We start from the raw sequence: 20,667 nt of genomic DNA on the forward strand, positions 1-20,667 counted from the left end.
ATCAGATTGCACGAAAGATAGTGATCAACCAATCAAATTGCATCAACAATAACTTTGCCAGTGTTGTAGCATGTATTCCCTTAAGACTATGAGTCATAAGATTCAATAAGGTTAGCTATGTATCCCTGTACACTACCTCATCAAGGTCAATCACGTGGTACATCGTATTGCTTACGTTTATATTTGGTCCATAGGTTGTAATAATCGAAACCAATGACGCAATTTCATTTGACAATTCTCAAATTATCCTACAAAGTTTAAATGTACCAATGTCCTGGACTCCTAATCCCATCATAGATCAATAACTGATCACGTGATCATACTCATATTTGACAATGATTTACCCAATGAATGAGATACTATCCAATTTTAAGAACAATTACCAATTATTAATATGACAATAAGAAATGTACCCCTCCCAAAATTTAAGATTGGTACACAAATACACCTGTGTCATATGAAAAAGTAATAAATCCTGTAGTTATTCAATAATAAAGCCGTATCAAAAGATAGGTAAATAATTTTTAAATTTTGAATATTAGGCCATAAGAGGAACACCAATGGGTCCTAGAAAAACGTTTACCGAATTTTGTTATTTGATAATTCCCAAATTTAAAAGGGCACATAAACATATAAAGGTAATAAACCATATAACGTATTAAATAGGGGTCAATAACCTCCGAAAATTTGATTTTTGGTAGTTCTTTACCCATGAAAGGGAACGATGTGGACCATCCAAATTTATAGTGGTACATATTGAAGAGCTGTACGAAGATACCAAATGCTTATATTAAACAATTTCTAAAACTGAGTGAATGAGCCAAGATACCCCTCTCAAATTTTAAAGGGTGCATCAATGTACCCATGTCTTATGATAGGAAATGAACCTATATACACGACCATATAACCATATACGGTAATAAGACCGCATCAAACGGGATAAATTGGGCCAAAAACCAAACACGTGGTACAACATATTGCTTATGTTTATATTTTGGCAATTTTTTTTTTACCCATGAAAGGAAACGATGTGGACCACCCAAATTTATCATGATACATATTGAGGTCATGTACTATGATAGCGAATGCTTAAATTGGAAAAATTCCAAAATTTACGGGATTGGCTATGGTACCCCTCCCGGGGTGCATCAATCTACCTATGTCTTATGATAGGAAATGGACCCCTATACATGACCATATAATCATATAAGGTAATAGGACCTCATCCAAAGGGAATAAATTAGGTCAAAAACGAAACACGTGGTTGTACTAAAATTTGGCAATTTCGTACCCATAAAAGGGAACGAGATGGACCACAAAAATTTATAGTAATATATATTAGGGTCTTATACAATTATACCAAATGTTTAAATTGGGCAATTTCTAAAATTGAAGGGGTGGGCCAAGGTACCCCATCCCAAATTTTAAAGGGATGCACCAATACATCCATGTCTTATGATAGGGAATGGACCCTATACATAACCATATAACCATATAGGGTAATAGGACCTCATCCAAGAGGACAAATTGGGCCAAAAGACCAAGCACGTGGTACAACATATTGCTTACGTTTATATTTTGGCAATTTGTACCCCTAAAAGGGAACGAGGTGGACCACCCAAATTTATCATAATACATGTTAGGGTCCAGTACTATAATACCAAATGTTTAAATTGGGCAATTTCCAAAATTTAAGGGGTTGGTCAAGGTACCCCCTCCCAAATTTTTAAAGGGATGCACAAATGTACCTATGTCTTATGATAGGGAATAGACCCCCATACATAACCATATAACCATATAGGGTAATAGGACCTCATCCAAGAGGACAAATTTGGCCAAAAGACGAAACACGTGGTACAACTTATTGCTTACGTTTATATTTTGGCAGTTTTGTACCCCTAAAAGGGAACGAGGTGGACCACCCAAATTTATCATAATACATGTTAGGGTCCAGTACTATAATACCAAGTGTTGAAATTGGGCAATTTCCAAAATTTAAGGGGTGGGCCAAGGTACCCCTCCCGGGGTGCACAAATATACCCATATCTTATGAAAGGGAATGGACCCCTATACATGACCATATAACTATATAGGATAATAACACCTCATCAAAGGGGATAAAATCGACCAAAAACCAAACACGTGCTATAACGTATTGCTTACGTTTATATTTTGGCAATTTTGTACCCCTAGAAGGGAACGAGGTGGACCACCCAAATTTATCATAATACATATTAGGGTCCTGTACTATAATACCCAATGTTTAAATTGGTCAATTTCCAAATTTAAGGGGTGGGCCAAGGTACCCCTCCCAAATTTTTCAAGGGGTGCATTAATATACCCATGTCTTATGAAAGGTAATGAACCCCTATACATGACCATATAACTATATAGGATAATAACACCTCATCCAAGGGGATAAATTAGGTCAAAAAACCCCGAAATTTGAATTTTTGGCAATTTTTTACCCATGAAAGGGAACGACATAGACATCCAATACTGATAGAGGTACATACTATGGTCCTAGGCTACCACACCAAATTTTTAGATTTGGTAATTTCCAAAATTTAAGGGGATGGTCCTAGGTACCCCTGCCAAAATTTAGGGGGTGGGCCATGGTGCCCCTACCAAAATCTAAAGATCATTGACCCCGGGCCACGTAACCCCAAAAATGAGCGCCAGGGGCGCAAAATTTGGCGGCGGCGGCGGGCGCCATATTCCAGGGGCGGAAAAATGGCCTCAAGTCACGCAATTACTACTACGTATCATTGCCAAAACCTACTTCTTTCCACTGCCCTCGCTTGGGCGTACACTCACAATCTCTGACGTGCCAACTCCCTTCGAACGAACTCATCCCTGCATTGCCGTGCGGACCCACCCGCTTCAAGGAGCCCAGACTCGGTTAGATAGGATTTGTGCTTTTAAGAGGCCACCTAGCACATGTTGATTTGGGTTTCTTGCACTGTAGCTTCTGTACCATACATCCAGAAGCCATATTTATAACTAAATCGTAAAAGAATTCTATTTTTCACCAATTACTTCTGGTAGCCCCCTTTGAATTTTTTCTATCTCAAGTGTGAGATATTTATGTCGCCCAGTGCAAATCTTTTAGGGAACAATAATTCAACAATTATTTGGAGTGGTGTGCTAAAATTAGATCTGCACGAAACAGAATAGTACTATATTTTTATATACTATAAGGCTATGTGAGCAAACAACTGCTGTTTCATATGAAATATTACGTGCACGTGTACATTAAATTGTGTAGAAAAAGGGGTCCCCGACCCTCGAATTAAAAACAGTCCCAGAGAGGAACAGATGATCAGATTCGTTTGTACTTCGTTTGCTCCCATTTGCTCCATTTGCTCCCTTACCGTTCCCGAGATAATGGAACATTAAGTTGGGGGGCCAGAACAACATCATTCCAGGCCCCCCACCCCAGCTAAGAATAATCGCTGAAGGGAACGAATGGTGGCATTCGTTTGCTCCCATTTGCTTCGCAGTAGGTCCGTTTGTTCCCTTACGGATCCCGACTAAATGAAATTTTACGCCACTTGTAAAAAAGTGTTACGAGCTTTACTTTTGCTGCAAAGCGGATGATTTTGATAAACCATGGGCTCCGAATATATGTCGTGTGAAATGTGTGCGGCTTCTCACAGAATGGAAAAAGGGCACACATCATATGCCTTTTGCAATTCCTATGATCTGCTACTTTTGTTTAAAGAACATAAAAGGAATTACAAAAAATAAAGCTAAACATACCGTTACATATCCAAATTTGCCATCTGCCATGAGGCCTGTATTACATAGTGACGAATAAGTATCCTGTGCCGAAGTGTTCAGATTTTGTGACCGTAAGTGAAGACTCTGACTCCGAGACAGTGCATATGAGGAAGAAACTCATTATAGAAGTGATCCTACATTCGAGGCTTCTGCATCAAAACCCCCAACTACTAACTCAAGCAGACCTCAATGATCTCATTCGGGATTTACAATTGTCGAAACAAGCCGAACTTCTAGCTTCGAGGCTCAAAGGTTGGAATCTATTACACAAAGAAACAAGGATATGCGTGTATCGTAGTCGCGATAGTGATTTCAAAGTGTATATTTTTCGACAGAGGATGGTATGTTCTGTAATAATGTTAGTGCAGTCATGAAGGCTCTAGGACATGAACACCTGCTACATGAATGGCGATTGTTCATAGACTCCTCGAAAATTAGTTTCAAGGCGGTGCTTCTGCATAATGGAAATGAATTACCATCAATACCTGTGGCCCATACAGTTGACATGAAAGAGACATATCAGAATATGAAAATGTTGTTAGATAAACTCTAGTACATAAAATATAACTGGAATATATGTGGTGATTTAAAGGTCATACTTTTTGGCTTGCAACTTGGATACACAAAATTTTGCTGTTTCTTATATGAATGTGACAGCACATATAGGAAGTCGCACTACATTAAGAAACAATGGCCTAAACGTGACACCCTGGGACCAAAAATGTGTCTCACATCCCATTGGTGAATCCAGAATGAGCGTACTTACCACCGCTGCATATCAAATTGGGCCTTATGAAGAATTTTGTAAAAGCACTTACAAAACTTCTCCTGCATTTATGTATTTGCAATTTAAATCACATAATTACTGGATGACGACAAGTTTGCAGAGCGGTTGAATCCCCTAAAAGACAAAGCGTGGAAAGCCTTCGTAGGTATATGTCGTGATTTCCTTGGAAAACATAAAGCAGAAAACTATCGTGAAATAGTGAATGAACTTGTGAATCCGTACCAAGCTATAGGATGCAATATGTCTTTAAAGATTCACTTCTTAGACTCTCACTTAGATTTTTTCCGAAAAATCTTGCTTCAGTAAGTGGTTAAACATGGCGAGCGATTCCACCAGCAAATTTCTACAATGGGGAAGAGGTATCAGGGCAAATGGAGTCTCAGAATGCTAGCCGATTACTGCTGAACATTGAAGAGAGACATCCTGGAAACTAAATACAGCCGAAAATCATCATTCAGGCCTACAACTTCTTAGGTAAGTAGAAGTGATATGTATTTATATTGTAGTCGTATTTGTGTTTTCTTTAATGTACAACAAGGATGAAAACGGCAAAATAAGATGTTCTATTTACTTTGCCAATCTATTGCTAAAATGAGCAATGGAAATGTACAATTTCCAAATTTTACACAATTTAATGATATCCTTCCCCCTTCGTATGGAATCGATGACAACAAAGTCCATGTATGATATGACCTTTGTCCTTCCACTGACATCAACATTATAAGCTTATGTTAATAAACATAATCTGAGCTATGCCGCAACAAACACAAGGATGTTTTAAGAAAATATGGTCCATTTCGCGTGCAAACGTGAAAAAGCAAATGACTGTCACAAGAAAACTGTGTCTGATGGGGAAATTCTGATTTCATTTTTAAATTTAACAGGACAAGTACATTTAGACTTAGTAACACTTGTTCTTGTGAAAGATTTTTTTAGACCTGTGATATTAACGTATGCGTTGATATTGTAAAATACGAGGAGCGTTTCATGTTGATTTACATTTCCCTTTCTTTTTCTTCTTCTTTCAGGGTCCACCATTGAGCGCGTCGAGGCGACCACAGGCACAGACTACAATATACAGACCGCAAACTCAGCGAAAGAAAAGGAAACTTGTCGACAGTAGAGCCTCTAACACGCGACGACGGAAATAACCAATCTATCTGACGTCACCTACGTGGAAATTTCGAAAGTAACCACAGACTAGATTTTCGCTCCTTTAGTTGCATTTGGGGAACATCTTTTTCTGTTGACGTACTTCGCGGAACTTAGATATTTTCAAACGAACTTTTTAAAAGAAAGAAAAATCTATTAATATATAAAAAGCTGGAATAGAACATCTGGTCCAGAGACAGTACAAGAAAAAGTGAACATTAGCTTATCTGATCTTTCTGCACTACATCTAACATTGAGATGCGAAGCAGACCAAAACAATCCGCCGGTTATTATGACAACCTATGACGTCACGTTCTAAGACCGATGGCAGCGCCATCCACACACGACGACACTGATGCCGCCCACCGAGAGCGCTGATTGGTTCTTTCGCTGCGCAGACGATCGAAACTGATTTCATATATGAAGCGCATATATGAAGTTGCTCGCCTGTATGTATTCTAGTCTGTGGCCACAGGGCTTGCCATAATCACTCTGCACCGTATAGTGCACGAACATCTTAAGATGCTTAAGGTGTCTACCAGGTGGGTTCCCAAATCCCTGAATTAGTGGGTACCAATATTCTTAGTCCGTGTGCATTTTTGTGATTAAGTATTGTGAGTGGTCTCATTTTTTTCCTTATGCATTGCAGAATAAGAAAATCAATGGTGGACATCTCGGACCCACGACTGACAAATATGGCGGCCGTTCCAAAATGGCGGACGAATAACATTTTTATTTGTCTCTATCTCGGTTATTTTTCATCCGATTTCGATTATCTGTTTTAAACGAAAATTCTTTAGTAGCTCTATACTTTTATTCATTACGACATTTCTGCTATCTACTTTAGTTTTTACCCAAAATGCAAAATTCATGTTTTTGGTCATTTTTTGTACTTTTTTAAATATTGTTGCAAGAGAAGTTTTGGATGAGATCAAACTAACTGCAAATATGAAGAAATCAGTTTTATTGGATACTTAAAATGTACGAAATGTGATTATGAAGGTCTTGGACTCTCCACTGGCAAACATGGTGCCCATTTCAAGATGGCAGTCGGACGAAATTTAAACCCATATCTGTCTCGTTTATTTTTCATCCGTTTTCGATTATATTGTTTTTTTTTTTTTAAAAAAAAAAAAAGCTCTTTTCTAGATCTTGTATACTTGACCACAAAAATGTACACAGGATGTAGGTGCCAAACCCACTAGGGTTCTGAAAGTTAAAGTTTGGAATTGTTATTTATGTGATAATTAAGTTTAAAGTGACCACATTTCAGCATACCAGATAATAAACAATTTTCTTCTTGCTGCAGATGAGTACTGAATAAGAAGAATAGTTACTAAAGTGGAGTCAGTAGGAAGAGCAAAATAATGTAAAAGGAAAAGATGTAGTGATATTTGTATGCTGTGCAATAGAGAAAGTGATGAAAAGTTTGTAAAAACTGCTGGTGTAACTTTAAATAATCTATCAGACAATAATTAGTTTTGCAAAATGGAAAGATGAGCAATGCTAATAGATACTGGAGAATTTAGGGAGTGATGCTTCAGTAGAAAATATACGACAGCTGCGATTGAATTGGTACTTAACTTGTTACAAATCACTAACCCATAAGAAAAAATGGCAAGATGTCGAAAGACACTACATGAAAATGCAAGAGGATTTAGAAGAAGAAGAAGACGTTTCTGAAGATGCTTGTACCTCAAAACCATTTACCCGAGCTGATGCAACAAAGTATGACAAACAACATGGAAAAGAAACCAGAAAATGTCCTCTCCATCATGGTTCATATGATACAGGAGGTTATAATTTGAGAGAAGCAGTCAACCTAAGTGGAAATATTATTTGGCAGGTAAGGCTTAATGAGTGTATTAACCCAAACGATGCCCATGCAATCGACATTTTGTATCATCGACACTGTTGGACCAAAAGTGTTACAAATGTGATTCGTAGGAAGAAAGTCTGTGAACAACATCCTCGAAGTTTAGCAGCTATTGTAGCGTCCGATACGGAATTTCTCAGCATGTTGGAAGATTTTCTTATTCAAGGAAATGTTACAAATATGATTGAGTTGCATAACACTTACATTAATGTATATTTTTCTAATGGAGTTGATCCATCGACACGGCTCAAATCAAAAAAGGGAATTAAAGACTTTTATAGAAGAAGAAGTTCCTGGTGTTGTGTTTTCCATACGTAGCCGTAAAAATGAATCTGAACGTGTATTTATAAAACAAACTAAAAATATTGCAATTGCTAAATTAGAAGATGATACTTCTTATGAATAATTTAAGGTGCTTCTTTCTGCAGCCAAAATATTAAGAAAAGTAGCTTTGAATGCAAAGCGCCGGACATTTGAGGGAAATTTGAAAGCTGATAGTGAGCAAACACCCGAATTATTGACTGCTTTCTTTAAATGTATTGTGGGAAGAAATGATATAACTTCAGGGAAAAAAACTATATAACTTCAGAAAAAAAAAGTGTGAATGAAGTTGATGCTCGGCTAATCGTTTGTCCCAAACGATGATTTTTGCCTATTTATCTGAGTACCAGGCTTCAAGATCCAAATCGAAAGTAAGCAAGCATACACGTGAACTTCCAATGCAAGTTTCTGTTAGTTTATCAGTTGGCTCGTAGCTCTAATCTCGTGAATTTTATACATTCACTAGGCCTCTCTGTACACTATTCTTGTATCTGGGAAATAGCAAAGAGAATAACTAAATCTGTAGTGGTTAAAATGAATCCTAATGGAGAACCTTACTTGCTGGGAACGCATTCTCTTTCTGGATATGTCACTACTGGTTCCTTCAGTTATAAATCAGAAAACGGTTTTTGGAAAAGTTTCATAAATGCTGGCGACAAAATTCTCAAAGCTCTTGCCCTATTAGGTCAAACAGATATCGAGGATGAAACACACACTGCACTTGAAGAATACATATGTTCAGTGTACATGCCAAAACTAAACACTAAACCTTGAGTGAGCTAAGGTGGTGGTTGTTTACCAAAAAGCAAGTTCAGGGATTAAATATGCTTCCGACTCAAGTTGTCCTTCACCCGGCTATAAGAAGAGATCATTATCAACCGATGATATGGAGGGGAGCTCACATCAACCTAATATTTCACCCCCAACTTCTGATTTTGGCTGGATGGTAAAGGAAAATGTATACCTATCTGTCATGTGTGACATGCCTTGTGCTCCTCAAGAACAACTTTCGTCAGTACGCTGTTCCTGTGTCAAGTTACGGTGTCTAGCATCCTGCAAGTGTGTGCAAAATGATGTACCATGTACTGAAATGTGTTCATGCTCGGAGACTGATAAATGTAAGAATGTTGCAAACCTTGATGAAGTGGATTATGATGACAATGACATCGAAGACTTTATGCTATTCTGAAGTTGAACTTTTCATTTAGTTTCAGGTTTGACAATTTTTAACATCTAAGTAATAATATATAGTAACTATACACCGATAATAATGATAATTTTGCACTAACATATGCATTATTTAGTAATAAGTTTTCCTTGCCCTGTCTTAAATCTATAAAGCTTATTTTTCTATTCCTGTACTAATAGATTTTCAAAATGTTAGCTGCAAACTGTAGTTTTATATAGTTCTATACTCGTTTTACTTTATTTTGGATACAATTAAAGCAGATAGTAAAAAACTTGTAGCAAACAAAAGAGTAGATCTGTTAAATCTTTTCGCTTAAAACAAAGATAATCGAAAACGGATGAAATATAAACAATATAGAGATGGGTTTAAATTTCGTCCGACCGCCATCTTGAAATGGGCACCATGTTTGGCAGTGGAGAGTCCAAGACCTTCACCATCACATCTCGTACATCTTATGTATCCAATAAAACTGATTTCTCCATATTCGCAGTTAGTTTAATCTCATCCAAACCTTCTCTTGCAACAATATTGAAAAAAGTACAAAAAATATCTATCTATTAAAATATGATCAATTTAATCATCTGATTTTCCATCTGGTGAGGTCCAACTATAACGAATGTCGCAATGTTAGAATTATGCACTCTTCACAATAAGGTTCATGGATATTGCAAAGTCCACGTGTCTAATGCCAGACTTTCGTTCTTTATAGTATGTTTCCAACTACCCTCTTGTCCTATCTTCACATTGAAATCCCTTAATTACATGTGTTGTGGTGTAGCGGTGGTTGGTAAAAAAAAAAAAAAAAAAAAAAAAAAAAAATACGTTCTACTTCGTAAAACCTGTTATTTATATCATCATCCTTATCTTCTCTTGGGACATGTACATTTAGAATAATAATATTACGCCAGCCCATTAACCCTGGAACTACAGACAAAATTTTATACCTTCCAGTACCAACGCAGTCCAATGGACCCACGGTGGTTTTTGTTTTTTTCCAGCTAATAATGTACACTTCTTGAAGAAAGAAGGAATTAAACAGTAAATTGCTACCATGTGTTTATTAACTAGAACTCAATGAATTACACTTACGTTTAAAATGTTTTCTCTTTGTTTTAAGGAAAATAAAGTATCTTTTTACTTATAAATTAATAAATATTGAAATATAGACGTTAGAAATGTATTCCTATGTATGAAAAATAAAATTATATAAAATTTCCCAAACAGTTTTCACAAACTTGCAGTGGTTCTTTCATCTTAGGGAACAGATAAGTCACATGGACTCATGTCCGGTTAGTAGGGTGGGTGCTCTAGAACTACCCCCATCGTGCAAACAGGTTCCTCACAGCAAATGCCGTGTGACAACGGGCGTTGTGATGCAAAACAAGTTAATTCCTTATAAAGTTCGGTCGTTTCCTGCGTAGTGCAGGACAAAGATGTTCCAGAAATCTGCCATAGTACACTGCGTTTATGGTTTGGTTCGTAGGGACTGCATCCCGTAATATGACACCACGTACATCGTATGCCACTTATCAACATTACCTTCACATTCTCCCTAGGTTACACTTACTTTCATGCTGATGCAGCTTCTTGCGTCGGGGAAATTCATTGAATTGATTGGTGGCATTCATTGAATTGTTTTGTCAAGTGCTCCCATGTTTTGTCAAGTGCGATAATCCTGTCCCGGAACACGTGACCTCCCCGTCTATAATGTGCCATATGATCACGTGCGAGGGCGTATCTGTGCCATTTTTGAACGCCTGTAATGTGGTGCGGTACCTACTGGAATACAATTTTTCGGTAACCAATGACATTGTGCAGCACATTCAATAGTGTAGTGTGGGATATTCCTACCTCATTAGCCAATTCCCTGCCAGTTCGCCTCCTATCCACATGCGGCAAAGATTGAGTCAATTCAATGACTCTGTTTCTGACCCCATGTCGACCTCCACTTGGTGCCTGTTGCACACTATCACGTCCTGTACGAAACGTTGCAAGCCAAAGTATCGCAGTCCGATACCACAATGCGTCATTACCGCATGCTTCAGGTAGTCCAGAGTGACATTCCCTGGCGTTATTCCCACGAATCACTTCGATCTTTACCCTGCACGTTGTTCTAACTTGGAAAACATCCCCTTCAGGGCGGTGTAATTTCACAACCTACATTCAACACACCACTACTATCACTGCAGCACCTACACTAGCGCCGCCACCCACGTTGTATAGCTCCACCCAGCCTCTACATGCGTTGTCAACTGCAGATCGAACAAAACTTCCTGCGCGAGTATAAAACAGTGTTGCCATTTATTTCTTTTCAGCCCTCGTATTTGGCTGGATAAAAGGAAGTGTGATAAAAGAAATTCTAACATTAACAAATTCAAGGGAAACCTTTGTTCCTAGTCGATGATTTTTATTTCCTTCTCCATAGACGAATGTACAACTTCCGGTCTGCAGCGCCCTCTTTCCTTCTTGCCTAACTTTATGAAATCACACCAGGTCCATCATATAATTATCTGACTCCTTTGTTACGGGTTTTGACGCGCCTTCCCTATAAAGACTTCTAATATTCCATATTCCGAATTTCATGTCCATTTTATTTCGCTGAGGTCGTGCCAAGTTATCATTCCGAAGCTTCTGTGAATGTTTCGCAATAAGTACATTTTTTTAAATAAGATGAGATTGTTAGTCTCACACCAAATCCCCAAGCTGGAGGACCATCCCTTACATTTGTCCACGGTTGTTTATCCAACATATTCACAATGAAGCTTTGTATCTAGAGGTGTTCACTTCGACCTGCAACGTGAGGACACGTTATGCGATGGTGACAGGAACCTAGTTGATAAGTGTGGCAATCAGTCTAGGCGCAACTGATGAATACCAAAACTACAAAATTTTACAAGAAATAAAACGAAAATGTTGACATGAAACTCGATAGTCCTTAAAGGAAGAAAATATTGCCTCGTTTACGAATATAATAAGATTTTTTTAACTTCGAGACAAATACTGGAATACTACATGAAACAGTAGTGTTTGTTCTATTCCTCTTGCGTTGCTGAAAACACTGAGTCTGTTTTTTACGGAATATTCCGGGTTTAATCACCTGTCTTTGCACTTTTCTTGAAAATTATACGTAAAACGTAAAACTATATTTATGTGTTTTACAAATGTTCATCATCTGCATAGTAAGACACTACCGGTACACTTCAATCAAGCCGATTCTATTACCTTCTTACTTACTTATAGTGTGTGCTATTCTCCTCAACCTTACACTTCACTATAAACTTTACTGCAGTTTCTACCTGGTATATGAGCTGGGACTTAAAGTTACTAAAATTCTAAAATCATTATGAATATTTTACGGTTTTAAATATATATATATATATATATATATATATATATATATATATATATATATATATATATATATATATATATATATACCGGAATATATATGTAATATCCTTCCTTAAAAATTGTCATTTATTAGTAAAAACTTTTCAGAATGCTTTGAATTGTATGAAACATTCGTATAATAACAATTTTCCGGTAAAAAAAATAAAAAAAATATAGTGAAAAAGTTTCCGCTTTACATAATTGAAAACGTATAAATGATCTTCCATTCTTAATATTTTATGTAGGTAGTAATAGACGAATTACGTATGTTCAATATAGTAGGCTACCTTGAAAATATTCACTTGTAAAAATATAAAATAAAGTGCATATATTTTTAAAGAAAAAAATATGCATATAATGGGAGCTGAAAAACGACGCTTAAAATATACATTTTTAAAGGGTTAATTGTGCAAGTTTAGATATGACTACACTGGACACATTGTAAGGCTCTTATGGACTTTATAATAATGAAAATCACCAGAATTGAAGTTTATTATATGTATTTAAAAAAAAAAAAACAGAAAAGGAATAGATAACGAAAAAAGGGCTCTTTCGGTATGAATAAGAATATTTCGCTTCAACATTTATTTCTTCATTCAAATCGGAAGTGGTAGAAAGTATCTACAATTTCCTGTTTTATTACTGATCATCATCGTAAAAAGAAAGAGAAAAAATGTAACAGGTAGTGAAAAGCAGTGTTTTGATATGAACACTGACGCAAACCCCGGAGGAATGAGGGGGACATGTCTCCTTCAATCTTGGAACTGGGTACTGTCCCCCCAATAACCCGATTTGAAATGTGGTTTTTGGGGGAGAAATGCGATGATTTGTGTCCGATTGTCACAAAGGAAACTCCCCCCAGAATAAGTCTCAAATCTGCCTGCCTCCCAATGCTGAAGACAACTCTGCTTCCCTAATCCTCCACAGCATTGTTTTTTAACTTCATAAATATCTTGAACATCACTAAAAAAAAAAAAAAAAAAAAAAGGGGGAACGATCTTACCCCCTCCCCGTCAAATTTTGAAGACAGATTTGCGCCGTTGGATGTGAATTTATAGTACCCCAATACGTCTTTAATTGCAAACGTAAGTGGTAGAAATTTAGGTTCTATCTCCTCTACTGCAACAGTAAGTGGTAGAAATCTAGGAATTATCTCCTTTGTTGCAGCCATAAGTGGTAGAAATCAAGGTTCTATCTTCTTTGTTGCAACCATAAGTGGTAGAAATCTAGATTCTATCCAGAGTTGGCGTGGGTCAATGAAGACCTGACCCACGACCCACTGACCCACCACCCATCATGACCCACGACCCACCACCCACCATGACCCACCACCCACCGTGACCCACTGTGACCCACCACCCACCATCAACCACTCTCATCCACTGTGACCTACTCTGACTCACCAAAATCTCGTCATCAACTCTTACACATGACCCACGGCCTCTTTTACTGACTAAAGAGTTTACACTTGTAATAAATCAAGACTGTGAAATTGTCACTAATCGGAGTGAATTTCTACGGTCAATCCTCAAACACCACTCTATTACAATAAAGGTGGATCTGACCTTTACGATATAAAATGGTAAAGTGTTTGTCAGTGAGGAAATTGAAGCTTCGAGGTGGGGGAAATTACTATGTGCCTAAAATATACTTGTACTAAGAGAGTATTCTTGCGAGTGTTAATTTCTCAACGCATTCCAAAAGAAACTTCTATTCGCAGGAAAATACCCCTGTACAATATGGAAAAGGCTATGATTTCTCAGTTCATAGTATTTTTCTCCAAAAGACTTGAAAAATCAGTTTTCCATAGCGTATAAAGGTGCTCGGGTACTGACTAAAACAGCATCTCCATAAAGTATGCTCATAATTGTAATTTGTGTAATCACTAAAACACCACGTTAAATTTAAGTTATATCCTGACCAGCGAACGAGTGCGGGCGGCCGGTTTTGGAACTAAAATACAAACAACAGTGTTTCTAACCGGATTACTTGTAATTAATCTATCACAGTTGTTTTTGTCCTGTTCATAATAAACCACTTCACGCAGATGTTCGTGTTAAGACAAACACAATTTCAAAAGTTATGTAAGTTATTTTCAGAACAGTTTAAGGGACTGCAAAAAAAAAAAAAAAAAAAAAAAAGTACATACATCCTCCATATTAATTTGGCAATAACTTGCGAATAAACTAACCTCAATGTTGTACAAAGGAACACTGAGAACTTCGTAGCATTAGAGTGTAAGGAATTCCTACTTCATCTGTTAACAAAACCTCGAAGTTCATCTTTGTGAATCAAAGTTATACTTTGGCAACTGTGCTTTCATTGTTTAAAGCAAGTTTTATTGTGTAGTTTTGAGATAAGACGTCTTTGAAATTGCTACCAATTTGGACTATGTGATCGATCAATTGACAGTACCTTCAGTAACAAATTTGCATTGAGATCATTTTCGGATGTGCTGCAAAAGACTGGTGAGAGAGAAACTGATAATCTAACCGCCTCCGAAGGAGATTTGGATCCGCCCCTAATTAAGATGGTAGATAAAGATAACTTTCTCTTATATCTAAGCTGTCATTATTTAGCATGGTTTGGTAATTTAAAAATCCAGCATTTCTACCATATTTTGAAAAATTTATTTAAAAGAAATAAACCGAATGTTACATTGGGAGCGGTAAGGGAGAGATTAAAATTTAAAGTGGAGAGCCTGACAATTGATTTCTTATAGCTCCAGTGAAATTCAGAAAAAAATGAATTTCATATTAAAACAGAAATGCAAAATACATTTTCATGGTTACTCTTACATTCATTATGTTATTATGAAGTTAATGGTACTTTTGAAATTGATTAGAGTGAATAGATATGTATTTAAGTAACAAAACCACTTGCGTAAGTTTTTCAAAATATCAGTTAGAAGAACGAAGTTTGTCTTCCATTGCCATCTGATTGCTCAAAGATACCGACGATGAAACAATTGGCTGGAAATCATGCGGCCGCTTCTTACATCAAATCATGAAGAAGATGAGTGCCAATGTTAGGTACGTAAGTTCAGTTTTTTTTTTTTTTTTTTTTTTAAGATCCCCTTTTTGAACTATACGTAGCACATTTTAGTACTTACACTTGAAATAAAAATACAGCTGTTTAAAGACGATTGATTGCCTTTGTCTTTGAATTTCATATGTGCGCACAGGATTTGTAAAACAAGACAGTACATCTGATATGTTTGAATTATATGCAACTTATAAGACGGGCTAAACTCAGTCTTCTGAAGTCAATCGACAAATGATTATGTATTACAGACACAAAGACAACACAAGGCTCCCAAGTTTCAAAATTATATTGTGTATGAAAATATATAGTAGAATTAATTCTTTGTCACAAGAGACCTAGGGTCTGAAAGAAATTCAGAGGGAGTTCAAAGGGAATTTCTATACTCATAAATAAAAGTTGTGAATTTATTGTGTATTGAACCAATGATATTTATGCTTACATTACCCATACGCTGATGTTTTATCGATACTTTTATTTCACATTTACCAAAAGGCTGGATTACGATAATAATCTTAAAAGAAAGATGCATTGTAATCAGGTTTTACAAGGCAATCCAGAAAGACAAGCTATTCAATCCCGTAGCCCTTTAAAAAATTAAGGAAAATTTCTTCTTCACTTCCTTTTCCCCCAAAGGGCTCCCATTCACCGAAAAAGTGAAATGAATAACGTCCCATGATTATGCTCTTTATGCTAGAGGAGACAGATGATTAATGAAAGATTGTAAAATTAATTGTTGGGCTCTCATAGAGCCACGTTCAACAAAGACACATGCGCTAGCCAATAGACCAACGAAGAGAACTTCCACAGTTCTCGAGTGGAAACGTATCGGAATTCTTTCTTGGCTACAACTCAAGAAAATAATTTAGTTGCCAATCGATGGACTTACATTAAAACAAATACAAGCATCGCGAGCCTTAACTTGATTTAAACTTACAGTTACAAGATATTGCGCATGTATCTAAGCTACCAACCCATAATTAATCTTTTAGTCATTAACATCTTATTACTGAGTTTTACAGGTTTCTACTGTTTTATAATGAAATCAAATAAAACGTAATCCATTTTTTTAAATATAATCTGCTTAATACACGGTAGAAATTCACTTGTGTGCTATCTTATTCTTAAATTGTTAATTTCCATGCATATGCCATTATCCACAATACGTCTGCATTACTGCAGGAATAACCATTACTACATTCAACAACAACTATATAATTTATGGAGTTCTTTATTAAGCGAAACAGATTAGGCTACTTATAACATGTAAACTGAAACTTTTGAAAATCGTTGGATACACTGCAGAGTGACGCTCTTTGTTCCCCTGTCCCACCGCGTTTACCTAGAAACTGATGTAAACACAACACTAGCGCCCTCCACGAAAAACCGCACTAATATCCTGGTCAGGTATTACAAATATGCATAATTGCAATTATTATGAACGTTTATTCAAAGTAGTTTACCTTCTAGTTTATAAAAAGGAAAGGAAAGACTTATTAAAAATTAGGTACAAAGTTGAAAAAACACTAGGGATGGGTTCGAGCGAGTTTTCTTTGTAACTCGACTCGACTCGAGACGTACATCTTTCAGCTCGACTCGAAAACTTTCCTCCAAGTCGACTCGAATTTGTTTCGAGTCGAGTCGAGCCAAAACGAGCCAAATCCTGTGTGTAGTTCTAAATACTCTCTTCAAGTATCCTACATAGACAACATAGTTATCAATGATACTACTACAACACATTATTATTATTATTATTATTATTATTATTATTATTATTATTATTATTATTATTATTATTATTATTATTATTATTATTATTATTATTATAACATCATGCAAAAATATGAAGTGGTTTGTATCTGAATACTAAAAACTAGTTGACTGCCAATCTCGGTAGTCGTGAAGTCTAAGAGGCAAGGACTTCGTTCAGAAGGTTCCGGGTTTATATTTCGGAGGAGAGTGATGGTGTTCATTGGGTCATACGTTTATAGGACCCACCAAATTAATTGCCCTAAGACATAAAGTACATTCCCAGGGAAAGTGCATTCCTTGCCATCTCTACCAGAAGCTGGTAGACCTCGGATCAGCTTAATTTCCTGCGTAATGATTGAAAACAGTATAGTATTACACAATGAAAATTCTCTTCGATGCTAGCTGTTCCGGGTTTGCTTCCCGCTGGGGGCACTCGGTCGAAAATGTGTAAAAAGCTTTTTTAGGCCAATCATCCTGAATTAGATTTTTCTCATTTACACCAGCCCAATACCGGTGTGGTACCTAATATATAGGTCCCAGGACGCTTCCTTTCTTCCCCAATCCTTTCTTCCTTCCCTTTCCCCGGAGACTGTGCTCGTCGAGGCATGTCATCCTTCAAACGTGACGCGCTAAATGGCCATAGATGGCAAAAGCCCAGAAATTTAAAATCCATCCACAATGAAAATTATAGCACCTTTTCTGTTCCTAACTGTTCACTCTCCCCCTAACAGCTTAGATAGCAGAAAACACTTAAAATAAAAAGAACGTTTTATTATTTAAAGAGACCTAATGTCATGTGGACTGTTGTTCTGCGCTCCCCTCCCTACTTCCACAACACGCACTGATTGAAATTTTATCGAGAAGCATTCAAAAGGCTGATAGGTCTAGATCATGAGAAATCTGTTAGACGAGATTTCTTTGCGTAAGACAATTGGAAGTTACCTTCTAATTTTCTGAACTATAATTTTTGATCTTCACTTTTTGATGCTTTTGATCATCACTTAATTTATAACTTCAATGGTATCTTCCTCGAAAAAACTGGGGATGCGAAGAGTCACTCAGGGCAACCACTATTTCGGGGCAATATTTGGGAAACTTAAACGAAATACACTTCTAGTGTCCTTTTGTCATAAACAATAACTTTTTCCCATATTATTCTAGATATTCTTACATCCTTAGTCCTGAAAAAGATTAGCTCACTCATTCCCCAGTATCTATTGAAATATTCAATATTTTTTCATATTCGAGGCAAACGCTACGTATCATTACCACAAAAATATTATAGGCATGTCCTTTGAGAGGGCTAGAGACCCATGGCCCAGTGGCGGATCTAGGCAGGGGTCAGGGGCGCCTAGGCCCCCAGTTTTTTGAGTGGCAAAAATAATTTAAGCTATTATTTATATAACTTTGAAAGTTTATAATAAACAAGATATACTTATCATAATCTTGGTTCCGACTGCGCCCCCCCCCCCTTAGTTTTTACCTCCTAGATCCGCCTCTGCCATGGCCTCACTAACTTGAACCAACGAAAACTACTGATCACTGCTTCTATCCATTAATTCTTCAAGATACACTGAGAAAAATCCGTTATCCAGGCAGCGGTATATTGTATACACGACTCCAAAAGTGCATTACCACTTGCAATTCTCGTTTTCCTGCAATAGCAGGCAACCCAAAAAGCTCGGCGGTTGGGTTGGTTCCGAATTCGAAAGGCGTTGGACCAAACGTCAATTTTGTTAAAAATATATCAGTGTGGCAAACTGAAAAATAAGGAAATAAAATAAATTGTTAAGAATGACAATTTTATTATCGTGACGGAGTTGGATGACATCAAAAGTTACAAAATGATCTTACTTAAGCAGTTCAAAAAAGATGAATGGCAAAAGACACATATCAGAAAAAACATTTCTCTCCTTCTCCCCCCCAAAAAAAGAATTTTAAAAAAGTTACATAAAGTAAAGGTTTAATATAAAAGACTCACCCAAAATTTTGAAAATTGACACGCGAAAGGCAAGAATAACTGAACCCAAATGAATAAAATTGTGCACAGATATTGCAGACGTAAAATGTGGGAATACAGGCTTTATATTTTCCTGAAAAAAACGGTAGGGTGGGGCACGGACCCCTCCAAACCCTTGATCACGAGATATCAAAAATGCTTGTAACAGTATGTCAGATGTGTGTAAAGGACATGAAGAATTGTAACGAAACTTTTTCTATGGACAACACGTAAAAAATAAAGGAATACGAGGTTTTAATGTTCTGCGGAAAACAGTTTTAGGGGGCAAAAGCCCCCACGAAAAATTTTGAAATTTGACGTCCGAAAGGTAAGAAGAAGTGAACCGAACTGAATGAAATTCTGCACAGATATTATAAACATAAAATGAGGGAATACGGGTTTCTTATTTTCCTTTAAAAAACGGCTGGGTAGGGCGCGGACTCCTCCAAACATTTGATCATGAAATATCAAAAGTACTAGTAACAAATGTCAGATGGGTGTAATGGACATGAAGAATTACAACGAAACTTTTTGTATGGACAATACGCAGAAAATAAAGGATTACGTTTTTTTTTCTGCGGAACCCACCCCAAAATTTTAAAGTTGACGCGAGAAAGATAAGAAGAAGTGAACCGAAGTGAGTGAAATATTGCAAAGATGTCGTAGGTTTAAAATGAGGAAATACGGATTTCGTATTTTCCTGCAAAAAAAGGTTCGGTGAGGCACGGACCCCTCCAAACATTTGATCACGAAATATCAAAAGTGCTAGTAACAGTATGTGAGATGTGTCTAAAGAACATGAAGAATTGCAACGAAACTTAATGTATGGATAATATGCGAAAAACATACGAATACTGTTTTTTTTTATTTTCTGCGTAAAAATGGTTTTACGGGGAAAAGCACCCACCCAAAATTTTGAAAGTTGACGAACGAAAAGCAAGGACAAGTGAATCGAAATGAATGAACTTGTGCACATATATTGTAAACGTAAAATGAGTGAATACGGGTTTCGTATTTTCCTGGAAAAAACTGTTGGAAAGGGCACGAACCCTTCCAAAGTTTTGATCACGAAATATCAAAAGTACTAGTAACAGTGAGGTGTGTGTAAAGGAAATGAAGAATTGCAACGAAACATTTTGTATGGAAAATAACCATAAAATAAATCAATACGAGTTTCTTATTTCCTGCGGAAAAACTGTTTTAGGGGTCAAAGGCTCCTACCCAAAATTTTGAAAGTTGACACCCGAAAGACAAGAAGAAATGAGCCGAAGTGAACGAAATTGTGCACAGATATTGTAGGCATAAAATGGGGGAGTATGGGTTTCGTATTTTCCTTAAGAAAACGGAAGCGTGGGGTGCCGACCCCTCCAAACCTT

This window comes from Thermobia domestica, unplaced genomic scaffold, assembly GCF_964235325.1.
Source record: "Thermobia domestica unplaced genomic scaffold, izTheDome1.hap1.1 HAP1_SCAFFOLD_206, whole genome shotgun sequence".
NCBI lineage: Eukaryota > Metazoa > Arthropoda > Insecta > Zygentoma > Lepismatidae > Thermobia > Thermobia domestica.